The 27,183-nt window shown below is 40.6% G+C and overlaps 1 long non-coding RNA gene across 1 annotated transcript in view; it reads right to left on the bottom strand.

Annotated features, from left to right (window-relative positions):
• The window catches only part of LOC122553696 (uncharacterized), a 117,512-nt gene that overhangs the window by 16,499 nt on the left and 73,830 nt on the right, over positions 1–27,183 (bottom strand). The window contains exon 4 of the long non-coding RNA XR_006312792.2: positions 24,875–24,977. This is a non-coding gene — a long non-coding RNA (uncharacterized LOC122553696). The remainder of the gene's footprint in view (positions 1–24,874; positions 24,978–27,183) is intronic.

Here is a 27,183-nt window from a genome sequence, read left to right as displayed (position 1 = left end):
ATTAGACCCAAAGATGCTGCACCCATTTGCTAAGGTTATGCTGACATTTCCTGTCAATCTTATTAGAGTGTGCAGAAATGTTAAATTTACACTAATCAATGTAAATAATCTGGATTTAAGGAAGTATTTGACTCTTAGTATAAAGTTCAGATGTGATTGCAATCATCTTTCATACACTTTAGGCATAACATAGATAAGAAACTGCAATTGGGGAAGCTTTATATTTATACCATTAAAATGCATTAAGGAAAAAAAGAAAATACTTCGTAGATCTCAGTAAGGTAGCTTTTTATTTGAAATGCTCAAAACATGAAGATAAATCATTTTGTTTCCTGCTGAACCTGAAAATCTGGCTGTAATTTGAAGACAGGTTCTGAGCAAACACAATAGCAGGAACCACGCATTTGAGGTTTGCAACTTGGGGGCAGGACCAGTTTAATAAGTGAAGATGTGTACTGGAGGAGAGATTGACAGAATCCACAACCAAATAGGGAGATTTGTGCGTACAGTAAAATTTCACCATGGTAGGCAATGCATTCCTAGCAAACATGGCAAATGGCAAAATCAGGAACAGCAAACACAATTTCTAGTTGGAATGAATTGGATAGGTTCCAGCCATAAACACCTATCCCCTTGGATTTTGCAGGTGCACGTTTGTAGAATTTGTAATTACTGAAGGCAGTAACAACCATTGTGATTTAGTGAGTAAAGCAAAATAATTCAGAGAATAGATTTTACCATCTATTTGAAATAATATTTCAAATATCTGTTGTTCTGTTTGCCGAGCTGGAAATGTATGTTGCAGACGTTTCGTCCCCTGTCTAGGTGACATCCTCAGTGCTTGGGAGCCTCCTGTGAAGCGCTTCTGTGATGTTTCCTCCGGTATTTATAGTGGTTTGTCTCTGCCGCTTCCAGTTGTCAGTTCCAGCTATCCATTACAGTGGCCGGTATATTGGGTCCAGGTCGATGTGCTTATTGATTGAATCTGTGGATGAGTGCCATGCCTCTAGGAATTCCCTGGCTGTTCTCTGTTTGGCTTGTCCTATAATAGTAGTGTTGTCCCAGTCACCAGAACAAAGGACCTGATACCCAGCATGAGCAAAACCAATGTAGTGTACAAAATCCCATGCAAGGACTCCACAAAACACTACATAGGACAAACAGGAAGACAGCTAACGATCCGCATCCATGAACACCAACTAGCCACGAAACGACACGACCAGCTATCCTTAGTAGCCACACACGCAGCTGACAAACAACATGAGTTCGACTGGGACAACACTACTATTATAGGACAAGCCAAACAGAGAACAGCTAGGGAATTCCTAGAGGCATAGCACTCATCCACAGATTCAATCAATAAGCACATCGACCTGGACCCAATATACTGGCCACTGCAACGGACAGCTGGAACTGACAACCGGAAGCAGCAGAGACAAACCACTATAAATGCCGGAGGAAACATCACAGAGGCGCTTCACAGGAGGCTCCCAAGCACTGAGGATGTCACCTAGACAGGGGATGAAACGTCTGCAACACAAATTCCCAGCTCGGCGAACAGAATCACAACAACGAGCACCTGAGCTACAAATCTTCTCACAAATTTCAAATACCTCTCCACATACTTTTTAAAGTCTGCGAGTTTCCCTCCCAGGCAATGCATTCCAGATTCCCAGCATTCCCCAGGTGAAATGTTTTCTTTCTTCAAATCCTCTCTAACCTTCTGCCCTTCGACCTAAAATGATGCCTTCTCATTATAAACCCTTCAACCAAGGAGAACAGCTGCTTCCTATCATCCTGCCCATGTCCCTCGATCAGATCCCTTTCAGCCTTCTCTGCTTTAAATAAAACAGCCTTCTCTTCATAGTATCAGGTGCCCAATGTTATTGCTGCTCATACTCTATGATAGCACTAAATTTGTACATCTGTAAATGAACTAGTTCAGGGTAGTACATTGCAGCATATTGAAGATCCAACTTGACAGGCAATTTATTTTCTAACTACCAGAAGTGCATCTATAGTCGTACTACTTCCATCTTAAGTTTGCAAAAGCAATGTTTGAAAGTATGAGCAGCCAAATACTGCTTTATGGTAGGCATCAACTGTGGAGTTAGAGCACTGTAAACAGCCCTGACAATGGCTGTAGTGCTACTCAAATTAACACACCCTCACACATACCTTTATTGTATGTACATCTATTGTACACATATCTATCAGTGGTAATGATATTATGTTAGTCATGCCATCTGAGGCATCTTGCTGTTTTTAAACTAGGAATGGAATGCCAAGTTGGAGGTTTTATTGTTATGGATAATTTGCCATCACATTCCATCACCTAAATCTCCCATCAGTGGTAGGGAAACTATTGTAGAAAATTCTGAAGGAGTTAATGAATCTCCACTTGGAGAGACAAGGTTTAACCAGGGATAGTCAGCAGGGAGGTCAGGCCTGACAAATCATATTGGACTTTTCAAGAAGGGGACCAGATGTGTCGATGAGGGTAGTGCAGTTGATGTAGTTTATGTGAATCTCAGCAAAGCCTTTGGCAAGGTTCCACATGGGAGACTGAGAGAGAAGGTAAAAACACACAAGATTCAGGGTCATTTGGCTGGGTGAATCCAATATTGGCTTAGTGGTAGGACACAGAGTGTGGTTGTAGAAGACTGGTTGTGTGACTGGAGGCTCGAGTCTAGTGGCATGCCACAGGGATCAGTGCTATATCCCTTATTGTTTGTGACATATATATATATATATATATATACGTGATAAAAGGAGGCATTGGTGATGATAAGTAAACTTGTGGATGACAGGGAGATTGACTGGGTGGTTACTAATGAGGAAAAAGGTCTTTGGTTAAAGAAAGTTATAGATGGGTTCGTCAAATGGGTAGATCAGTGACAGGTACAATTTAACTCTAAAAGGTGTGCGGTGATGCACTTTGGAAGAAGTAAGAGAATACTCAATGAATGGCAGGACACTAGGAAGCTTAAAGAAACAGAGTGCTTGGGATGCTTGTCTACAGATCCCTGACGGCAGCAGGACAAGATGAGTATATGAATAGGAAGGGTTTGGAGGAATATGGGCCGGGTGCTGGTAGGTGGGACTAGATTGGGTTGGGATATCTGGTCGGCATGGATGGGTTGGACTGAAGGGTCTGTTTCCATGCTGTACATCTCTCTGACTCTATGACTCTTTGACAAGTTAATAGGGAAGTTAAGAAGACGTACAGGACACTTGCCTTTATCAGTTGTGGCAAAGATGGTAAGGACAGAGAAGTTACAGTGGAGTTATACAAAACTTTGGTTAGTCCATAACTGCAGTACTAAGAGGAATTCTGGTTGCCACACTATTGAAGAGATTCACCAGGATCTTTTCAAGGATGGAGCACTTTAGCTGTGAAGAGAAGCTTATTTAAAGCAGAGAAGGCTGTGGGGAATGTGGTTGAGGGACATGGGCAGTTTGGATAAGAAACAGCTGTTCTCCTTAGTTGAAGGGTTTACAATGACGAGGCATCATTTTAAGTCGAAGGGCAGAAGGTTTAGAGAGGATTTGAAGAAAAAATATTTCACCTAGGGAATGCTGGGAATCCGGAATGCATGTCCTAGGAGGGAAACCTGCAGACTTTAAAAACGTATGTGGTTAAGTACTTGAAATATTATAACGTTCAAGGTTATGGGCTAAGCGATGGAAAATAGGATTAATGTAGATAGATCAGCACAGAACTAGTGGGCCAAAGGCCCTTTTCTGTGCATTTGACTATATAACATCTTTGGCTCCCAGAACAATAAATAAGCAGACATTGATGTTGCCATGAATGATATGGTGTATGAAATGTAAGCACACTTGTAAAATTGTGAAAGCTGGAGTTACTATATTGTAATTATGTTAAAGATTTTGCAATCTTTGTAACCATGCACTTGATTTGTGGCTGCGTTGCATGTCTCTAACTGCAAATACCAGAGGACAGACAAAGAAATGTAAGGTGAGGCATGAGGACAGAAGGATAGGGAGGAGCAATGTCACTCTTTTACAGACTGAGCAAGAGCAGAGGGACCTGGGGGTACACAGGCAACAATCCTTCAGGGCAACAGGACATACTGAGAAAGTCATTAGTGAAGCATTGGGCTTTATAAATAGTAACATCAAGTACAAATGCAGCAAAGCTATGCTGAACCTTTTGAAAGTTGTAGTCACATCCCTACTAGAGTATTGTACCAAGTGCTGGTCACCAGACTTTAAGAAAGAGAATGCAGAAGAGATTTATCAGAATGTCCAGGGATGGAGGAGGGATTTCAATTACAAGGTGAGATGGAAAGGCTGGGGTCACTTTGCTGGGAACAAAATAGATTGAGGAGCGATTTGATAGACGTGCTTATGATTTTATTTATTATTCATTCACAGGATGAGGGTGTTGCTGGCTAGGCCAGCATTTATTGCCCATGCCTAATTGCCCTGAGGGCAGTGAGGAGTCAACCACATTGCTGTGGGTCTGGAGTCACATGTAGGCCAGACCAGGTAAGGATGGCAATTCCTTCCCTAAAGGACATCGGTGAACCAGATGGGTTTTTCCTGACAATTGATTCATGGTCATCATCAGATTCTTAATTCCAGATTTTTGTTGAATTCAATTTCCACCATCTGCTAAAGCAAGATTCAAACCTGTGTCCGGGAACATTACCTGGGTCTCTGGATTAATAGTCCAGTGATAATACCACTAAGCCATTGCCTCCCATAATAAGTGTGGATGAGGTAGACAAGATAAAATTCTTCTCATTGGCTGATTGTGCAAGGACTACAGGTCATGGTTCAAAGTCTGGGCATGAGTATGAGGAGGAATGTGAGGGAACCATGGTTTATTTTTATACAGATAATGGTCATGATTGGAACTTGTTATTCACAAGGGTGGTGGAAGGAGAAGCAACAAATGCTTTTACAAGGAAATTAACTTGAAGGAAAATAACTTGCAGGATTGGGGGGAAGCAGGATGAGAGGGAAGCAGGAATCACTGGATGGTTCTGAGACAAGAACAGTTACATTCCTCAGTTTTCAGAGAGTTACTTACATCCGCCACCAGCTATGCCAGGATAAATCTCTCAGGATCTGTAGAGACTGCAGGATACATCTTTTCAGCTCATGACTGTGTTCCTCCTGCATTTGGTTGTGATTATTTCAAAAGCCAGCCAACCTTTTCCTCTTAGCTGGCCACTCAAAGTCTCTGCTGTCTGTCTGATATTCACTGATCCTGACACTTATCCCTGAAAATGGCTTCCGGTACCCTTTCTGTCCAATGCAAAATGAAATTCACTAACCTTGTATCTAGGCAGCAATTCTAATTTAACTCATTATTGGCCTCAACTACCTTTAGATATAGAAATAAATTGATCATTTTCAATACAACTTATTATTACCCAATACCTGTAATAACATATCAGCACCACAGAAATGCCATTGCGATAATGGCCATAGTGCATGCATAGTTTACATAACTCAATCGCACATATGCAATTGTTAGAATGCCAGTATCTGTGTGCACATTCATGTGTGACATCGCCAACATCAGCACACTGTAAAACACAATAACGTCATCATGCACTAACATAAAGCTGACTGTAACACTGCACCTGAGCACAAATGAAAATTCACTATTCAAATCAAAATATGTCATGCATAGTGGTGGCTGTAAATGTGGTCTACCTACTGCACATTTCTGGGATCTTGGTAAACTCGATGACAGTTGCTGTATTCTCCAAGTACAAGTCGCTTGCTCCTTCTTAGTAAAACAAATCATATCTTTCTTTGATTTATAAACGTAAAAGCACCCAGGTTTACTATCTGGCAGACTGCAGAACAGGACACATGAACCTTTAATTTGCCCTGAATTTAGTATCAAAATGTAATCATCATATAAGCCTCTTAATTATATTGCTATTCACATAACTGAAGACCCTTCATAGGAAGAAAGAAAGCTGGCATTTATATTGTGATCTTCACAATCACCAGACGCCTCAGAATGCTTTATAGTCAATAAGGTACTTACTGAAATGTAGTCACTATTCTAACATGAGATATGAGATAACTAAATTATACTGAAGCAGACATATTGTGATCTGATCTGATTTATGATGTTGATTAAGGGCTAGATATTGTCCAGGTCATTGGAGATAAATCCATTGCTCTTGTTCAAAATGGTACCATGAAATCTTTACATCCACCAATCAGGCAGTGGCTCTAGTGAAACATCTCATCTCCAAGACAGAACCTCCAACAATGTCACAATCTTTCTACACTGGAGTGTCTACCTGTTGTTCACAAACCTTTGCTAACCAGAAGCTTGTGATTCAAAGGCAAGTGTGCTACCAGTTACATCACAACTGAAATCCCTGGATCTATTCTCTGCACTCAATGCTTCTACTCCTCTTCCTTAAGTGTGGTACTCATAATTAGACACAATATTCCAATGGGTGTTTTGTAAAGTTCATCATACTTTCCTTGCCTTCAAACCCTATACCTCAGTGATATATTGTATTATGATTCTCTTTACTAACTCACTCATAAGCATACCATGTTTCCATTCATTCATTCATAAAACCAAGTTTTGTCATACATTTTACTCTTACAAGATAAACTAAATTAAGCATCCCTTCCTAGGCTGCCAACTCATTACTGCTTCTTTACACCTTTCAATTTTTATAGGCCCCATGCTGCAAACAGTGTATAGAGCTGTTTCTGTATCCAAGGCTACCCCTGAATAAGTGTTAATACCGTAACCTACTCAGAGCAATGCCATCCCCTTCATTTTGTTTCAGTAACTCACTCAAAACTATGGAAAGATTATAATATTAATTCACCCTTAGTAACCATCTCTTGGGACCTGAATGGGCTACAGGACACTTTCCTCCACCAGCATGTCTCTACAGTCTATTGCTTTTTTATCTCTGAAATTCCCTTATATGCTACTTATTTCTATAACACTACTACCTATTTTAACTTTTATTTAGGATTACTATCTTGTACTAGCATATGGATTTATAGTTTTTAAATACATATTAAATAGGGCTGCTATTCCCTTTAAGAAACTTACTATCAAAACAGTGCTTCCGTGAAACTGCTTGAATGAATGTGTAGCAATTGTCAAAAAAAAGGCAATAGAAAATGAAACTACTTGGCCCAGCTGTAAGAGATCAGTTTAATTTCCTCTATACTTTTATTTTTCACTTATTTACATCATTTAGGTCTGGTAATTTTATTAACATTACTAACTTCAAAGACAAAAGGACTAACACCTCTTAATTATGCAAGCTTAGACCAGACAGACATTCTAATCCCATCAGGAGTAACAGCCAGCATTTAACAAGTGATTAAACTATCTCCTGCATCCCCAAGACAGATGTCACACAAACTTGTGTTCAATAGATACAACTATGTGATGCCATCGTGCTAAAGTTTTAATGTATATAAAAACTGTGTATAAAAGAGGCTACTGTAAAACTGTACTTTAGATTCCACCATTACCTCGAACTGTGCGACTGCGATGGCCCAATAAAGAGGTTATTTGTGCCACTCACTGAACTCGGTCATTATTGAACATAATCACACACATCGAATAAAAACAGGATCATTTCTGCCTTCTTAACCACATTCTCAGCCTGCCTTCAATGAATTACACTTCAAAGAGACTTACACCTCTAAGTCTCTTGTTCCATACTTTGCAATTATTTTCTTTAAGTTATAATATCTCATCTCATCTTTCCTACCAAAAGAAATCACATCACACTTCTCTGCATTAAACTTCACCTGTCATAGGTTTACCCATTCCATTAGCCTGTCTATGTCCTCTTGATGTCTATCAATATCCTTCTCAGTTCATAATACTTCCAGGTGTTGTGTCGTCTGAAAGTATTGAGATTGTGCCTTAAGGGATCCTGTTATTAATATAGATCGAGAGACATGGTGTTCCGAGCACTGATTTCTGATGACACTCACTGCATACCTTCCTTCAGTCTAAATGCCAGCAATTCAAACAAAAAAGCTGGTTCCCATCATTCAGCCAACACTGCATATATGGAATGCACTGCCTGGAAATGTGGTGGAGATAGGTTCAATTGAGACATTCAGGAGGGCAGTGGATGTTATTTTGATAGAAATGACTTGCAGGAATATGGTGAAAAGATTGGCATTAGTTAATAGAACTGGGGCAGGCATGATGGGTCAAATAGCCTCCTTCTTCACTGTAACAATTCTGTGATTCTGCAGTTCGATTCAGCCACTCAGTTTTATTCCATGATCTCTGCTGGCAAACTTAATATGTAGCACCTTAAAAATGCTTTTTGAAAATCCATGTATATCATATGGACTACATTATCCTTATCAGAGCTCTCTGCAATCTCATCGAAAAATCTCAAATCAAGTAATTTTAAGAAGATTCACTTTAACAAATCTGTGTTGGCTTTCCTTAATTAATCCGCATTGTCCAAATAACGGTTAAAGTTTGTTCTGTTCTACAATCACTGAAATTGAACTGACAAGTCTGTTGTTGTGTTGATATTGACACACTTTTTTGAACAAAGGGTAACAAACGTAGTTTTCCGGCACAATCCGTCCAAATGAGGAGGATTCCAAGATTATGGGCTATACTTTGAAATTTCTTCTTTCTATTCCCTTGCTAGCATTCCATCTGTCCTGTTCGCTTATTAACATTAAGTACAGTTAGAGTTTCCACTGCCACATCTACATCAGCTTTTAGACCATTCAGTACTTTAATTGCAACCCCTTTAATTATGACTTTGTCATGATTTTCTCCCTTCAGAAAAGCAAAGTATTATTTTAGCACCTCAACGTGAGTTCTGCCTTCATGTATAAATGCCCCTTTCGATCCCTAATTAGCCCAACACTCTTCTTTCTATCTTCGTGGCTATTTATATCTGTAGAAGACTTTTATATTCTCTTTTATGTTAGTTGACAGTTTCTTCATTCTTTGCCTTTTATTTCCATTTTCACTTCTTTGCTGAACTCTTTATATTCAACCTGGTTCTGATTTGTATTATCAACTTGATATCTATGAGATGCATCTTTTTTCTATTTTATATTACTCTCAGACTCTATCACCATCCAAGGAGCTCTGGATAAGCTTGGCCCTAACTGACCACCAATCCCTTCCTCAACCCGTGCCGTGGAAATTTACCTTGGCTCTACTCAAACAATCACTTCTTTAAAAGCAACCCATTTTTCTGTTATAGTTTTCACTGTTTATCCTTGATTCTAATTTCCTCAGGCCAAATCAGTTCTCAATCTATGGAAATTGGCCTCCTCTAATTAATATTTTACTTTCAATTGTTCCTGTTCTTTCTTTACCTAAACCTTACCATCCAACAATCACTGTTCCCTGAAGATATCATGACTGACACTTCTATCATCTTTCCTGATGAAGAGTTTTTGCTCAAAACATTGATTTTCCTGCTCCTCAGATGCTGCCTGACCTGCTGTGCTTTTCCAGCATCACACTCTCGACTCTAATCTCCAGCATCTGCAGTCCTCACTTCCACCCACTTCTATAATCTTGACTAATCTCATTCTCCAGAACCAGGGTCAGTAATGCCTCCTTCCTCATTTGATTGGAAACTTACTCAGCAGCAAAATGCTTCACCTGAACACATACCACATGTATGCCTCTTGTCTGTATCAGCAAGCCATTTCATATTGGATAATTAAAGTCTTATTATCACTACTCTATAATAATTGCTCCTTGATGTAATTTCACAGTAAATTTGTTTCTTCATATCATTCAAAGCATTCAGTGGCCAATAGAATGCATCTACTGAGATTCCGCTCCTGTTTCTAAACTCTAACCAAATATTCTGTTCCCGAGTCCTCTCTCTCTCTTTCTCCAGTATTGTAATATTATCCTTTATATTGCCACCATCCTTCTTTCTTTCCTTCTCTACCTTTCTGGGCCACCTAGTAGCCAGGACTGCTTAGTGCCCAGCCCTCTTGTAAGCCACATCTCCTTTATTGCCGCAACATCATTGTCCAATATGATTGACACAATTCATATTGATCAAGCTTTGTAAACTTATATGAACGCAAAAGAAGTAAGATTGCATTCCCTCTTATTTTGACTCTAACCCCTACCACATATGTTGGTTTCTCAATGCTATGTGCACCTTGTTTCTTCTTTCTACCACTGTATCTTGATTCCCACAGCAGAATAACCTCTGGTCCATTATCATCAGCAGAGATGCATATGCCTTAAATTGTCTGACCAAGCATAAATCAGTTTAACAGATTCTCCATTGACGAGAAAGTGTTTTCTCCAAAATACTCAAGGCATGATATGGTAATAATAAATAATAAATTAAAGAAAAATCTGAACACTATGCACTTAAACAGAGTCTTCTTAATTCTTCTCTGATCAGTGAATATTGTGGGTTCCCTTCCTGGCTGGTAGACAGTGGTTGAAATGCTTAGGAGCTGATAGCTGCCCATTGTTTCCATTAATCGTCTGCCAACTTCCTGCGGGAATACAAAGTATGAGAGGAAAAATGTCCATCACAACAGGAAAGCACCACTGCAATCACACAATGTTGACAGATTTGTACTTCTATTTATGTTTTTACTAATATTCCCATGAAAAACAAAAATAAATCAGAAAAAAATTATTTGTGAATTATGTTGAGGAGTTGCAGGAGTTGTGAGCATGGGTATTCAGCAAGGGCTGAATTGAACTGACAAGTCTATTGTTGTGTTGATATTTACACACTTTGATCAAAGGATAAAAAATGTAGTTTTCCCATGCTCTGGCACAATCCGTCCAAATAAGGAGGATTCCAAAATTATGGTCTGTACCTTGGATTTGGACAATTCAAACATGGGCTGTGAGGATGGAGAGTTAGTGCAGGGGTTTTGAGGAGGTGGAGAGACAGGGCGGTTAGAACTGTCTGATGATAAAAAAAAAGACAAATGGGATGATGAACATAACACTCAAATGGATGATATGACAGTTTGGGCTTCAGTGCAAAGTAATCTGTTTCCATATCAAACAGTCGTGAAAATTACTGGTACCAGATTTCTGACCAACAGAATGACCAGTATTGTGGTCACCTCCCATGCAACTCCCAATCCGAACAGATTGAATCCAATGTACACCAATGGACCTGGATCTGGTTTCATATAGAAATAGACAAAAGGAACTTATTGCCGAGGCAACAAAAGGTTCAGCCACCAATAGTGGGCTCTTAGTATCAGGGATTGAAAGGAGAACTAAATTAGACAATTAAAGACGCTTTGCAAGTTTGAGGTGCTGGAGAAGATCGCAGAGCTAAGGAGGAGAGAGACCAGGGAGGGAATTGAAAACAAATGTAATAATTTTAAAATCAGAGTTACTTGGCCAGGGGCCAATGTTTAGCAAAGAGCCCTGCGAGGATACCAGAGGGGTACGTGTTTTGCGTTAAGACACAGGCAGCAGAATTTTGAGTGACTTCAAATTTACAGAGAATAGGATGTGGGAAATGAGTCAGAAGTGTGTTAAAATAATTGAGTGTAGAGGTTAAAAAAGGCATGCAGGAAGGCTTCAGCATGAGCTGAGACAGGGGTGATGTTACTGAAGAGCAAAAAGATAGTTTTAGTGATGACATGTGTCTGTTGTGGTTACTCTCCTTACACAAACCACAGGAGGACTCAGGTATGCAGGTTAACTTTGTGTTTATTCAAACAACCTCCGCCTTAGACTGTCTAAGCAGAAATCTGTTGGATGTTTGGTCTTACATCTGTCTAATGCAAAGAGAAAAACATCAATATGTATACATTGTTGAAATGTCATTATTGTGCAATAAACAGAAATCTTCCATTCTATGTCTTTCTCTTATCCTGTCTCCATTTACCTGTTTATCCTCTCTAGTCTGCCCCAAAGGTGATACAGACCTTAGGATATACAAGGTTTCTCTCCAGTCATTTCCACTGATCTGGATTCTTATGTTATTGAAGGTTCACACTGCTAAATTGTCCCTTAAAGTACGAGCTTGTCTTATTCTATTGTAACTTCTTCTTATAAAATTTTGTTTAACTCCCACTATACATCTAAGTTTGGAAACTCCTCCCAGGATTAAATATGCTGCCTAGGTTGTGAAGTGACTGGAAATTTCAGTTTGTTATCTGGGAGAGGGATGGAGTCACTAGATAGGGACAAACATTAAATGCTGACTAGCCAGCAATGCCCACAGCCCACAGGTGTATAGATAAAAAAAAGATAGGAAATGTAGTTGGAGCAGGAACTGAAAGCAGTGGGTTCCCATATTTAATCAGGAAGAATTTCTGTTTATCCAATCCTGGGTGACTGTGTGGAGTTTGCACATTCTCCCCGTGTCTGCGTGGGTTTCCTCTGGGTGCACCGGTTTCCTCCCACAATCCAAAGATGTGCAGGTCAGGTGAATTGGCCATGCTAAATTGCCCGTAGTGTTAGGTGCGTTAGTCAGGGGTAAATATAAGGTAGGGGAATGGGTTTGGGTGGGTTTCTCTTCGGAGGGGCGGTGTGGACTTGTTGGGCCGAAGGGCGTGTTTCCAAACTGTAGAGAACCTAATCTAAAATTTTGCAATAGTGAAGGAATCAAGAATGATTGTGGAAAGGTGAGGATGGTATTGTCAACTTACATGCCCTTCATTCTGAATTTAGAGAGTTTGGTGTGCAGTTAACAAGCAGGACCTCAAAAGTATTAATCTTTGAATTATTGCAGGCAAGTGAGTGTAGAAATAAGAGGGTAAAGCAGATGAATATGTGATTGAAAAGATGGTGTTGGGGTTGTATGGTGGGTTTTAGATTCTTGGGTCATTGGGATCAACTCTGGGGAAATTGTATTGTACAGATTGCACAGACTGTACAGGTTTGGAAACTTGAACCAACACTGTACTTTTGGAAGAAACTGCTGAGGAAAATCATGCTAATGACAAATAGGAGGGGCCAAGGATATATCTCAAGGGGAGGCCAGAGGTCATGGTGCAGGAGCAGGAAAGGAGGAGATTACAAATGATTCTCTGGTTACAATTAGACAGATAAGAATAGAATCAGGTAAGAGAAACTCACCTTGCTGGACAAGAACAAAAAGGGAAATTTTATCTTTATGACAACTGATGTAATTTGTGACTTTGATAAGAGCTATTTGGTAGAGTGGTAAGGACATAAACCTGATTAAATAAGGGACAATTTGCTTTTCCTTTGCAAGGTCAAACTGGATTTGAAACAGTTTCAAATTTAGTGGGCGGCACGGTGGCACAGTGGTTAGCACTGCTACCTCACAGCGCCAGAGACGCCAATTCCCGCCTCAGGCGACTCTCTGTGTGGAGTTTGCACATTCTCCCCGTGTCCGCGTGGGTTTCCTCCGGGTGCTCCGGTTTCCTCCCACAATCCAAAAATGTGCAGGTTAGGTGAATTGACCATGCTAAATTGCCCATAGTGTTAGGTGAAGGGGTAAATGTAGGAGAATGGGTCTGGGTGGGTTGCGGGTCAGTGTGGACTTGTTGGGTCGAAGGGCCTGTTTCCGCACGGAAAATAATCTAATCTAATGTGGTTTCAAATTCCTTGGCATTTCTTAAACCTTCTCACTCTTCAACAGAGCAATCAGATGTTTCTCTTTTTTAATGTGAATTATTGCAATTTCAGTAATCCAATGTGATCTGAACATTTTCAAGTGATGAATGATAGTGCTACCCTTTAGACTGCACATTAGCTTGCATTCTATACATCTTGATGTTTCTCTATTCTAACTCCTGATCCCAACACACCTGACAGCTTAATGTAAACTCTCCCCCAGTAAAATTAGTACATCATCCACAAGGTAATTGGTTCAAGTTTCCAAACCTGTACAGGTCTGTGCAATCTGTACAATACAATCTCCCCAGAGCTGATCCCAATGACCCAAGAATCTAATACAACCCCAACACCATCTTTTCAATCACATATTCATCTGCTTTACCCTCTTATTTCTACACTCACTTGCCTGCAATAATTCAAAGATTAATACTTTGAGGTCCTGCTTGTTAACTGCACACCAAGCTCTCTAAATTCAGAATGAAGGAACACAATCCTCTTTGTCTGTGTCAGTGCTACTAATGTTGGCCATGACCACTGATCATTCACCCTTCCCCATGGAGTGATTTGTAGCACTTCAGTGACACTGGATCAAACTCTTGGAAATCTCTTCCAAACCACATGCTGGAATGACCTACACATCATAGATTTCCGAAGTTCAAGAAGATCATTAGCAGGTTCTCAAGTGCATTTGGGAATGGGAAATGAAGGCTGGCCTTAATAGCAATGCTCACATCCTGTGAAAAAATATATTTTTCTGCAGAGAAGCAGATGATTTGAGAAGCAGTATTCCTATGCCAGTGCTTATGCCACACACAAACAGAGAACTTAATACTTCGAAGAACAATATTGACCATGAGATCTCTTGCATTCCTCCTAACAGAACAGATGGACTTCTGTACAATATTGAATCTAAGAGATGGCAAAACTGATAGTTGGCTTTGAACAAAATTTATAGAAATCACACTGAGCCTCCGGTTTGGATGTTCTGCTACAGCTGTACAGGACATTGGTAAAGCCACTTTTAGAATACTACCTACAATTGTGTTTATCCTTCAGTCTAATTTGTCCACGTCATCCAGATATCCTAAATTAATTTAGGTCCATTTGCCAGCATTTGGCCTATATCCCTCCAAACCCTTCCTATTCATATACCCATCCAGACATCTTTTAAATGTTGTTATTGTACCAGCCTCCACCACCTTCTCTGGCAGCTCATTCCATGCTCATACCATCCTCTGCGTGAAAAAGTTGCCCTTTAGGTTCCTTTTAAATACTTGGACTCCCCACCCTAGAGAAAAGAGCTTGGCTATTCAACCTTTCCATGTCCCTCTTGATTGTATAAACCTCAATAAGGTCACCCCTCAGCTTCTAATGCTGCAGACAAAATAGCCTTAGCATATTCAACCTTTCCCAATATCCCAAACCCTTCAACCCTGGCAGAATGTAGTAACCAATATCCTGAATAGCTGCAACATCACCTCCCAACTCCTTTACTCAAAGCAAGCATACCAAACGCCTTCTTCACTATCCTATCCACCTGCGACTCTACTTTCAAGGAGCTACAAAGCTGCACTCCAAGGCGTCTTTGTTCAGCAACACACCCCAGGACCTGACCATTAACTTATAAGTCCTGCCCTGATTTGCTTTCCCAAAATGCAGCACCTCACTTTTATCTAAATTAAACTCCATCTGACATTCCTCAGCCCATTGGCTCATCTGATCAAGATCCCATTGTACACTGAGAGAACTTGCTTTGCTGTCCACTACACCTCCAATTTTGGTATCATTTGCAAACTTACTAATCGTACTTCCTATGTTCACATCCAAATCACTTATATAAATGAAAAAAAGCAGTGGACCGAGCATCGATTCTTGTGGCACTCCACTGGTCACAGACCCCCAGTCTTTAAAACAACCCTCCAACATCACCCTCTGTTTTCTACCTTGGAGCCAGTTCTGTATCCAAATGGCTAGTTCTCCCTGTATTCCATGAGATCTAACCTTGCTAATCAGTTTCTCATAGGGAAACTTGTCAAACGCCTTACTGAAGTCCATACAGATCATGACCACCGCTCTGCCCTCATCAATCCTCTTTATTACTTCTTTAAAAAACTCAGTCAAGTTAGTGAGATATGATTTCCCACACAAAAAGTCATGCTGACTATCCCTAATCAGACCTTACCCTTCCAAATACATGTACATCCTGTCACTCAGGATTCCCTCCAACAACGTGCCCACTACCGATGTCAGGCTCACTGGTCTATAGTTCCCTGACTTTTCCTTACCACCTTTCTTAAGTAGTGACACCACATTAGCCAACTTCCAGTCTTCCCAGCACCTCACCTATGGTTATCAATGATGCAAATATCTCAGCAAGGGGCCCAACAATCACTTCCTTAGCTTCCCATACAGTTCAAGAGTACACCATCAGATCCCAAGGATTTATCTACCTTTATGCATTTTAAGATGTTCAGAACCTCCTCCTCTGTAATATGGACAGTTTTTAAGATGCTGCTATTAATTTTCCCACATTCTAGATCTTCCATATCCTTTTTCACAATAAACATTGATGCAAAATACTCATTTAGTATCTCCCCCAAATCTTGCGGTTCCTCACATTGGTGGCCTTGCTGATCTTTGAGGGGCCCTATACTCCTCCTAGTTATCCTTTGTCCTGGAAAGTTAAATTTCCCTAACATTACCATCCTATTATTCTTTCAGATAACTGAGATCTCCTTACAAATTTGTTTCTCAATTTCCCACAGACTATTAGGGGGTCTATAGTACAATCTCAATAAGGTGATCATCCTTTTCTTATTCCTCAGTTCTACCCAAATAACCTCCTTGGATATATTCCCAGGAATATCCTCCCTAAGTACAGCTATAATGTTATCCCTTATCAAAAACACCACTTGCTTTCCTCTCCTACCTCCCTTCCTATCTTTCTTATAGCATCTATATCCTGGAACATTAAGCTGCAAGTCCTGACCATCTCTGAGCCACGTCGGTGAAATTGCTATGATATCCCAGTCCCATGTTCCCAACCATACCCTGAGTTCATCTGCCTCACCTGTTGGGCCGCTTGCATTGAAATAAATGCAGTTTAATTTATCAGTCCTACCTCATTCTCTAGGAGAAAGTGATAACTGCAGATGCTGGAGATCAGACTCAAACAACGTGGTGCTGGAAAAGCACAGCAGGTCAGATGGCAACCAAGAAGCAGAAGAGTCGATGTTTTGAGCATAAGCTCTTCATCAGGAATAGGGGACGGCCCAAGATGGCTGAGAAATAAATGGGCTGGGGGTGGGGGAGGGGTTGGGGGGGATGCAGATGCAGCTGGGGGAAGGTGGCTGGGAATGTGATAGGTAGATGGATGTGGAGAGTGATGGTGTGGAGTCAGAGGGTGGAGGTCGGAGTGGAGGGTGGAGTGAATAGGTGGGAAGGAAGATGGACAGGTAGGACAGTTCAAGAGGACGGTGCCGAGTTGGAAGTTTGGATCTGGGATAGTGATAGAAGAGGAAATGAGGAAACTGGTGAAATTCTGTGTGGTTGGAGAGTCTCAAGGCAGAAGATGAGGCGTTCTTCCTCCAGGTGTCGGTGGCTAGGATTGGCAGTGGAGGAGGCTTTGGACTTACATATCCTTGGCAGAGTGGGAGAGGGAGTTATAGTGTTCGGCCACAGGGCGGTGGGGTTGTTTAGTGCATGTGTCCCGGAGATCTTCTCTGAAATGTTCTGCAAGTTCTCTGCTTTGTCCCTGCCTGCCCTGACTGTTTGAGTTGCTCCTTTTCCCAACTGTACCAGGCTCAGATTGATCTCTTTCCTCACTATCTCTGCAGGTCCCACTGCCCCACAACCCACACACCACCCCCACCCCCCACCCACCTTAATCACTTAAATTCTCCCAAACAGCTCTATCAAATCTCCCTGCAAGTATATTAGTCCCGTTTCAATTCAGGTGCAATCCATCCTTCGTATACAGATCATTTCTAAACCAAAGGAGATCTCAATGATCCAAAAATGTGAATCCTTCTCCCATACACCAGCTTCTCAGCCATGCATTCATCTGCTCTATCCTCCTATTCCTGCACTCACTAGCTCATAGCACTGGGAATAATCCCAGTATTACTACCCTCAAGGGCCTACTTTTTAAATTTCTGCCTAACTTCCTATATGCTCTCCTCAGAATTCCATCCCTTTCTCTTCCTATGTCATTGGTTCCAATGTGTACAATGACCTCCTGCTGGTCCCTCACCCCTTTGAGAACATTTTGCACCCTCTCTGAGACATCCTTGATCCTGGCACCAGAGAAGCAACACACCATTTTGATGTCTCACTGTCAGCTGCAGAAACGCCTTTCTGTACCTCTGACTAGAGAGTCTCCTATCACAATCGATCATTTGGAACCCGATGTACTCCACGTTACAGTAGAGCCACTCTTGGCACCAGAAACCTGGCTGTCAGTACTACATTCCCATGAGAGTCCATCACCCACTATATTTTCCAAAACATCATACTTGTTTGAGATGGGGATAGCCAACAGAGACTCCTGAATTACCTGCCTACCTCTTCTACCTTTCCTGGAGTTAACCCATCCACATGACTCTAACTTTGGTTTATCTCCCTTCCTCAAACTGCCATACATCACACCCCCTAGCTCCTGTAAATTCCTCATTGCCTCTAATCACAGCTCCAAACAATGCATATGATCCGATAGGATTTGTAATCAAGCACACTTCCTGTAGACATAATCAGTATCATGGAAACTCTCCCTAAACTTCCACATCCAACAGGAAGAGCACATCACTTTACTAAAGGCCATCTTTGCTCCTTAACAATCTACAGACCCAGAATATAGCATAGTCATACTGCTCTAAGAAACACTAACTTAGTACCTATGTTTTATATTTTTAAAGTTTAATCAAAAGACAGCTCTCAATAAAAACACTCTTCTCATTATTATTGATTTACAAAAAAAAGTAAGGTTACACTTAAAAACTATCCGTCAGCTGCTCTAAGTGCTGTGAGCTCCGCGACACAGGTTTCTCCAAGATCAGTTATGAGTTTCACCAAGTGGTCCTGGATACACAATTTTCCATCGCTTCCCCAAATTTTGATAGGAACCACAAAGTTGTAGGGGCAGCTGACGGATGATGATAAAAATGAGTGAACAAGGTGGACAGTTTTCAAGGAATCCACCAAAATACTGGAGCAAAATTCACTAGAAATAAAGGTGTGTTTTGAGAATGAATGATTCCTATTTTACCATATGGTTATTCATGTGAAATGAATTTTTGTTTAGTTTATTGTCCCCACAGAAAAAAAATTCTAATACAGTGTCAGACATTGATAGGAAAAGTAAGTACAGTTTTAATTAATATGCCAGTCAGGTTGACTATACTTTAGGGAATATGACTTTAAATTCCTTTGCTTTGTTACAGGAAAAGACACATAGTTCAAACAGCCTGGCTACAATATTCCTTTTGATATCGAGATGCAGCATGGAACAAAGTATTTTTTCAGCAGGAATGCTCTGGGGGTTTGCTCTGATCCAGCCTTAGCTTGATGTGCTGTCACACAAGGGCATCACTGTATCCATCCAAATGGAGCACCATTGAATGGACAAATAAATCACTGGTTAACAAAAGAAAATTCAAAATATAGTAAAAAATACACAATAGCTCTGAAGATGAAATTGTACAAACCCAGAATTTCCCTCCAGTATCAAATTATGGATTTTACTTTAATTTAGCAGCAAAATGTTCATTTTTATTCAGTTTAACAACACAATGGCATCCTCCAACCAGAACTTGAAGTATTTTCTTTCTCACTATTTAAATGGAAATTTTCAGGTGAAGTTGTTAAACATTCAACTGTTCCATTAAATGGTTGTTTTATTACAGTGTGCCCAAACTGTTACTCATTAATGGGTTCACAAAACAGGACCTTCTGGTTCAGCTGTGACTAAAGAGTTCCATTCAATTTTGTAGCACTTGATTTACAGCACACACAGTAAAGAAAGTTGAAATTTTAATTGTAAAATCACCAGGGTGATTTTTGAGATTCTTTCCAAACAGCTTAGGTAGCAGCAACAACATTTCAGGGCTATATTCTGACCTCACAGTAGGACATCACTTGAACACTGACAAGCTGGGAAGATATTCCATTAACAGAGAGCATTTAATAAGTTAATTTACAAATATGTTTGATCCTAATAGAAACCTAAGAGATTGTTGGTTACAATGCCCAGAGTTACATACTTAAAATATTCAATTTGATTTCATTTCATTTGATTTATTTATTCTTGTCACACATGCCTAGGTACAGAAAAAGTTTTGTTTTGCCTGCAGTACAGGCATATCATACCATACGAAGTGCATTAAGGTAATAGAACAGAGTGAGAAATACAATGTTGCCTCTGCAGAGAAGGTGCACAAAGACCGAGATCAGCATTAAGTTCGAAATTTAAGAAGTCCATTCAGAAGTCCAATAACAGCGAGGAAGAAGCTGTCTTTGAATCTGTTGGTACGTGTATTTAATCTTTTGTATCTTTTGCCTGACAAAAGCAGTTGGAAGAGATTATAGCCAGGATGGGCGGGGTCTCTCAATATGTTGGCTGTCTTTCTGAGGCAGTGAGAAGTACAGATGGAGTCAGTGGATGGGAGCTTGGCTAACGTGATAGACTGGGCTGTTCACAACTCTCTGTATTACCTTACTGTCCCGGGCAGAGCAGTTGCCATACCAAGCCACGATGCATCAAGATAGAATGTTTTCTATGGTGCATCTATATAAATTGGTAAGAGGACAAGCCAAATTTCCTTAGCATTCTTAAGAAAGTAGAGGGGTTGTTGTATTTTCTTGATTGTCACATCAGCATGGGTGGACCAGGACTGATTATTGGTGATTGTTACTCCTAGGAACTTGACGCTATCAATCATCTCCACCTTATCTCCATTAATGTAGACACGAACATGCTTTCTACCTTATTTCCTGAAGTCAATGACCAGCTCTTGCATTTTGCTGACATTGAGGGAGAGATTGTTATATTTACACCACACCACCAAGCACTCTATCTCTTTTCTGTATTCAATCTTGTCATTGATTGAGATCTGTTCTACAATGGTAGTGTCATCAGCAAACTTGTAGATGGATTTAGGATGAAATTTGGCCACACAGTCATGACTATGTAGGAGAAGGCTGAGTACGCAAGCTTGTGGGGCACCAGTGTTGAGGATTATTGTGGAGGAGGTGCTCTTGCTTATACACACTGATGGCGATCTGTGGGTCAGGAGGTTGAGGATCCAATTGCAGAGGATGCAGCAGAGACCTAGATCCTGGAGTTTGGAGATTAGTTTGGTTGGAATTCGAGTTTTGAAGGTTGAACTGTAGTCAGGGTAAGAGCCTGACATAGGTATCCTTGTTATCCAGATGTTTCAGGGATGAGTGTAGGGCCAAGATGTGTGCTGCAGACAACTAGGTGAATTGCAAAGGATGAAGGCAGGCTGGGAGGCTGGAGCAGATATGAGCCATCACTAACGTCTTGAAGCACTTCATAATTATGGAGGTCAGAGCCACAGGGCAGTAGTCATTGAGGCAAGCTGTATGATTTTTCTTTGGTATTGGGATGATGGTGGTCTTCTTGAAGCAGGAGGAGAATTCAGATAATTGTAGGAGAGGTTAAAGATGTCAGTGAATACTCCCGCCAGCTGGTCCACACAGGATGTGAGTGCATGGCCAGTGACTCCATCTGTGCCAGTCACTTTCTGTGGGTAGACTGGAGAGTCTAAAATAGGCTGTATATCACCACTTGGGATTTGAAGATAGTAAGATCACCCACCCAAAGCCAGCCAAGTCCTTAAGCTTATCACCATCCAGTGATACCATTGCTGTTTCAACTCAGCTCTGAGCAAGGTGGCTGCTGCAACCTTACCATCAGCTAGCCAGCCTTCGGACAGAAGAGAATCAGAAAAGACTGAGGCTGGATTATGATGTCCTGTCCTTCTTGGGGCAGAATGCTACTTCAGGCTTCACAGGGAAAGCTTAGCTCTGTTCTTTCTTGCCATCCCTCCCCACACACACCATGCACAGAATCACAGAAGTAGTAAGGAGACCATTTGGCCTAATATACCTGCACTGACTCTTCAAATGAACACATTACCTATTGCTAACCTTCTGCTTTTTCCCCAGATACTAGTTACTTTTTATGCAAATAATAGTCTCATGTCATCTTGAATGCTTCAATGAATCTGCCTTCACCACACTTCCATACTCCAACTACTCACTGAATGTAGACGTGTTTTTTTTCTCATATCATTCCTGCTGCTTTTGCAAATACCCTCTTGTTCTTGTTCTTGTTCCTTTTCCAAGTGGGAACAGTTTTTCCTTATGTACTCCACTCGTTCACTCATGGTTTTGAAAACTTCTAATAAATTTTCTCTCAGCTTGCTTTTCTCCAAATACAGCAGTCCCAATTTATTCAATCTTCCCTCAAAACTTAAGTTTATCATTCTTGGAACCAAATCTTTCCTATAACTGTACACATTACACCAGCTGATGTTTAACAAGTGTTTTAACAAGTTCACCATCACCTCCTTGCTCTTGTATGTCATGTATCTACTAATGAAGCTGAGGATGTTGCCTGTTTTACTGCTCTCCTCACCAATCTTCCACCTTCAATGACCTTGGCACATATACTTCCAGATCTTTCTGCTCTTAGGAATATAGGAACGGGGGTAGGACATTCAGCCTATCAAGCCCGTCCTGTCATTCAGCACAATCATGGCTGATTGACCACTTCAATGACTTTAACTCACCACATTCCTGTAACCCAATATAAAAATGGTAATCAGAAATCTATCAATCTCTATGCCCTAAACATACTCAAAGACTGAGCCGCCAAGCCCTCTGAAGTGGAGAGTTACAAAGTTGCACAACCCTTTGAGTAAAATCATTTCTCCTCATCTCAGACCTAAGTAGCAGCCCCTTTATTTTCAAATTTTGCTCACTAGTTTAAATTCCCTCAACTGGGGTAACACCTTACCTTTATCTACCCTGTCTATCTCTTCAAGTACGTTGCAAGTTTCAACTAGATCACCTTTCATCCTTCAAATCTCCAGAGAATAAGGCCCTGTTTGTCCCATTTCTCTTCATAATCAGACCTGTCATCTAGAGAATAAGTCTAGTGAACCTTTGTTCCATTCTTTATGGCAATAATATCTTTCCTGAGATAAAGAGAACTTCACACAGTAGTCTAGGTGTGGTCTTACCAAGTTCCTTTACAATTGAAGCAAGACTTCACTACTCTTATACTTAAAATATAGACAGCAGAACTCTAGACCATGTGAGTTCCTACTGCCTCATAGAAAAGGCAGGAAGCTAGCCGAAAAGATTTAAATGTGGCCCAGCCATTAAAATTAACTGCCTCATTCTGACACAACAGGATAGGGAATTATCTCACATGGTTTCCTGCCAGAGGCCCTGTGACAGTTAAAACCCTGGGCCATTTATTCCTGTTCTGTCAACCATAAATTATGAATAGCAGCAATAACATGGCATTTGTCTTACGTTACATTCTCCTTCTCTTCATTCTCCTCAGAGCTGCCAAAAGGGAAAGTTCAATAGGTGGAAATGTTAAATGTTTGATTGCTACCAAGAAGACTTTCCATTCTGAATTGATTAAATTACTAATATACAATAAAAATAATTCAGAAATATCATGTTAAATTACTGTGAAATAAAAATTACATTTCAATCTGATATTGATCACAATAAGAATGTCTACAAAGAGGCTAAGTCACTGAACCAAGAAGGCAAATCCTATCCTTATAAATCAAACCCCAAATTCTCTCTCTATGTCTCAATTATTTTTGCTCCAGAAACACATTGTCTCTTGAAAATATTTATATTGCTTGCATCAATTACCTCACATTGTCTGAAAGCATTGTGAGTGGAAATGGATTTAAATGGGCAAGATTTTAGATTAGATTTTATATCAGTGCCCTTATGAGATCCAGTCATTCACAAAATAGCCGTGCTTTGTAAAGTCTGATTGCATGTGCCAGCTCATCACCTCTGAGTTTTCATGCTTGAAGATGACTCAGAATCTCCACTCACCACTGACGACAAAGTCGAATATACTGCCTATTACAGTTTTGATTCCATGTGATGATATGATGATACACATGCTATTAAAAATTATTTCTACAGGTAACATGAGAAGAAGCAGTGAAATATAGGCTATACATTGTGCTAAACATTCCATTGATATGTTAAATATATACTCAATCTTCTTTGCTTTACTAGCGAACGATCAGCCTGTACTGCGGGTTCTGCACCCAGTTGCCGAAACCAATATCACTATCAATAAGGAGATTTAAGAAGGAAAAACAGCTCTCTGTGGCGGATCACATGCCAAATCTGAATCTGTTAGTTCTGTTCATAGTGACGCAAATAGAATGAGAGGCGTGTTCCTTGACACCAATATGTCAGCCAATGAGTTGGACGAGCAGGTCTGAGAGTAAACTGTCCACTTTACAATAAATAAACTTTATTTACAAACCAAATAGCAATGCAAATAAAGTCAATTCACAGTCTATTCAAAAGCAGCATACGTGATTGAAATTACAGCAACTCATTCTAGTAAAAGCAGTGACGCCACTGTTACATTTTAGAATTCTCAAAAAGTTCTGACACACACACACACACACATACACGCGCACACACACACGTTCAATAGTTCTCTGGTATGTCTAAACAGAGAATGAACAGATTTGTATCTTCTGGACCTTCCCTGAAAATGACACTAACATTGGGCCTATTGCATGATACCAGGTTCAAGCTTTTACCTGCCCCAGAGGTGTGTCATAATATGTTGATTAAAATAATTTATTACCCTTGTATTGTCCCTTTGTTAATTTTTAGCATAGGTCAGTGATTAACAGTATTATCACTAACCTGAAAACTAACCAATTAAAATTTCAAAATACATTCCAATCACATATTGCGATATATTTTCCAGGCACGATTAGTAAAGGAATTACCTAAACATCTCCATTCAGGTGGGAATTGTGTTGTCACTACCTACAATCTAGAGGTCAAGGGGAAGTGTTGGCATAGTGGTAATATCACTGGACTAGTAGTCCAGAACCCCAAACTCTAAAATTCTACAAATGTAAATTCAAATCCTATCACAGGTAACTAAAATTCAAATCCAAAGACATCTGGAATTACAATCAATTATTGTTTAAAATCCATCCGGTTCATTAATGTTCTTTAGGGAAGGAAATCGGCTGTTCTTACCTGGTGGTCTATATGTGATTCCAGACCCATGGTAATGTGGTCAACTCTTATGAAACAGCCTAGTAAGCAGCTCAGTGACCTAGCCAGGAGAGACATCCATAGCCTATAAATGAATAAAAAAAAGACACAATGTGCTTGAAAAGAATTAAGCAAAGTTCAGAAAGCAGAATAAGAATGTACAAAGGTGCTCACATCCTTTATTTAATACTTGTTAACAGCTCAACTCCCCTCATTAATAATCAGTTTCCTATCTTACCATACTCATCAAATAAGCAAGTCAACAAGAAATTTCAAGATGGAAGTTTGTTTGAGAAACTAGTAAATTCAACTCGCTGTTTGTTACAAAGGACTTCTATGTTGCTTAGCACCATCTCAGGGCATGATCCACATGCACCAATCACACACATACCCCTCATCCACAATGACATTCAACATTTGGCAACCCCTCAAGACTGCCATGCCACTTTCCTGATGCCCTTCGAGACCACTCAGGAAACACAGACTAGCACTGATGGCAACTAGCTTTGAGAGACTGCAGCAGGAACACTGAGTGCACAGGGACAGGCTTCTAGCTCACAGACTGGACCACATTGCATCTCAAGGCTGCACACATGTTCTCTTAAGTGCTCAGTCACTTAATGCCGATCTCCATACTCCAGTATCCATGCTGTGCATTTCTGTGCTATGCCTATTACCTTTGGCTTCTGGTTGGAGCTGCCATGTTGATGTGCTCTTCAGTTCCGTCACACTGACAGCTGCTTGTCATGCATTTCAGTAGAGATCTGACTGGGGGCCAGGGGATCACTTGCTGTACCACACTCCAGGACTTCAATCTAACACCTACAGTATGTGCCAGCTGCCTGTACAGCAAACACAGTGCCTGTTCATTGGGGATTGCTAGTCACCCGCTCGGATCACGGTCAGATGATATATCCAATTACAGACTGGGGAGAGTGACCATCAGCTGGAAGATGCAGATTGAGTGGTTAGGGAACTAGACACTCATGTCTAGGAGCAGCTTATCAAAGTCAGTCAGAGGTCTGGGCAAATAATGGGGTCCTCTGACTATCAATCATTAAAGAGAGTGCAAGAGAGCCCTTTTGAGGCAGTTGGGGGGGGGGGGGGTGGGGGGGGGGTGGTCACTAATTAAAGAGATAAACATGTCAAGGCTGGGGTATTAAGACTGGTATTTACAGGGGTGGGGGCCAACTACAGTGATGGAGGAGAATCTCCAGGTTTATGGGGGTTATGCAGAATCCGAGGGACTGGTAAGCTAGGGAGGGTGTTAGTGGCAGTGAACAATACCCACCACAGAGGAGCAAAGAGGAGCAGAACAGGCTTTGTTAAGTTGTAATGATGGGATTCTGGGAGCAGGGAGGACAACTGGGGAAGTTCAATATGATTGATGTCCACATGGTAGGGTGGATTGTTGGGATAGTGCAAGATAAAAAGGGATACAGTGGCTCTGGGGGGATCTTGGCAATGCGGGGTATAGATGGTGTCCACTATGAGGGGAAAGATATAAAAGAGACCTAAGGGGCAAATTTTTCACACAGAGGGTGGCACGTGTGTGGAATAAGCTGCCAGAGGAAGTGGTGGAGGCAACATTTAACATGCATTTGGATGGGTATATGAATAGGAAGGGTTTGGAGGGATATGGGCCGGGTGCTGGCAGGTGGGACTAGATTGGGTTGGGATATCTGGTCGGCATGGACGGGTTGAACCGAGGGGTCTGTTTCCATGCTGTACATCTCTATGACTCTATGACTTTGGGTGCCTTGGCTAATGCACAGTTCTTGACCACTCCCACCACTAAGAACAGATTACAGTCATCTGGTCATTTATCTTGCTGTTTAGAGACAAATTGACTGTCACTTTTCCTCACATTACAATTGTGTCAACACTTTAAAACTACTGTACTTCATTTGCTGTGAAATGCCTGAAGCTATGCCTGAAATATATTATATAAATGCAAGTTGTTTCATTTTTATTAATCTTTTGTGGAGTGGCAAATATCTGAAAAATATGGGTACTTGAGCTTAAACATGCTTACATGAGAAACATCACCACGGTGAATCCAAAGCATCCTGCTTTTACAATGTTATTCAATATGGATGATTGATGTAGGTTTGCTCTTCTATAACATAGTGAGGACATATACATACAACATGTAAAAGATGCATCTATAAATGTCACATGTATTTGCCACATCTGCCAGACATTGTCAATATTATCATAACTGAAAACTCAAAAAATGGATCACTTTGTATGTGCTTTATTGATCCTTGTTTTCACTTGTTCATGACTAA

Source organism: Chiloscyllium plagiosum, unplaced genomic scaffold (genome assembly GCF_037043375.1).
Source record: "Chiloscyllium plagiosum isolate Xiang-an unplaced genomic scaffold, Cpla_swu_hap1 HiC_scaffold_8, whole genome shotgun sequence".
In the NCBI taxonomy this organism is placed as follows: Eukaryota; Metazoa; Chordata; class Chondrichthyes; order Orectolobiformes; family Hemiscylliidae; genus Chiloscyllium; species Chiloscyllium plagiosum.
Note: the sequence above shows the minus strand (reverse complement) of the source record. Positions and strands in the feature narration are given on the sequence as shown.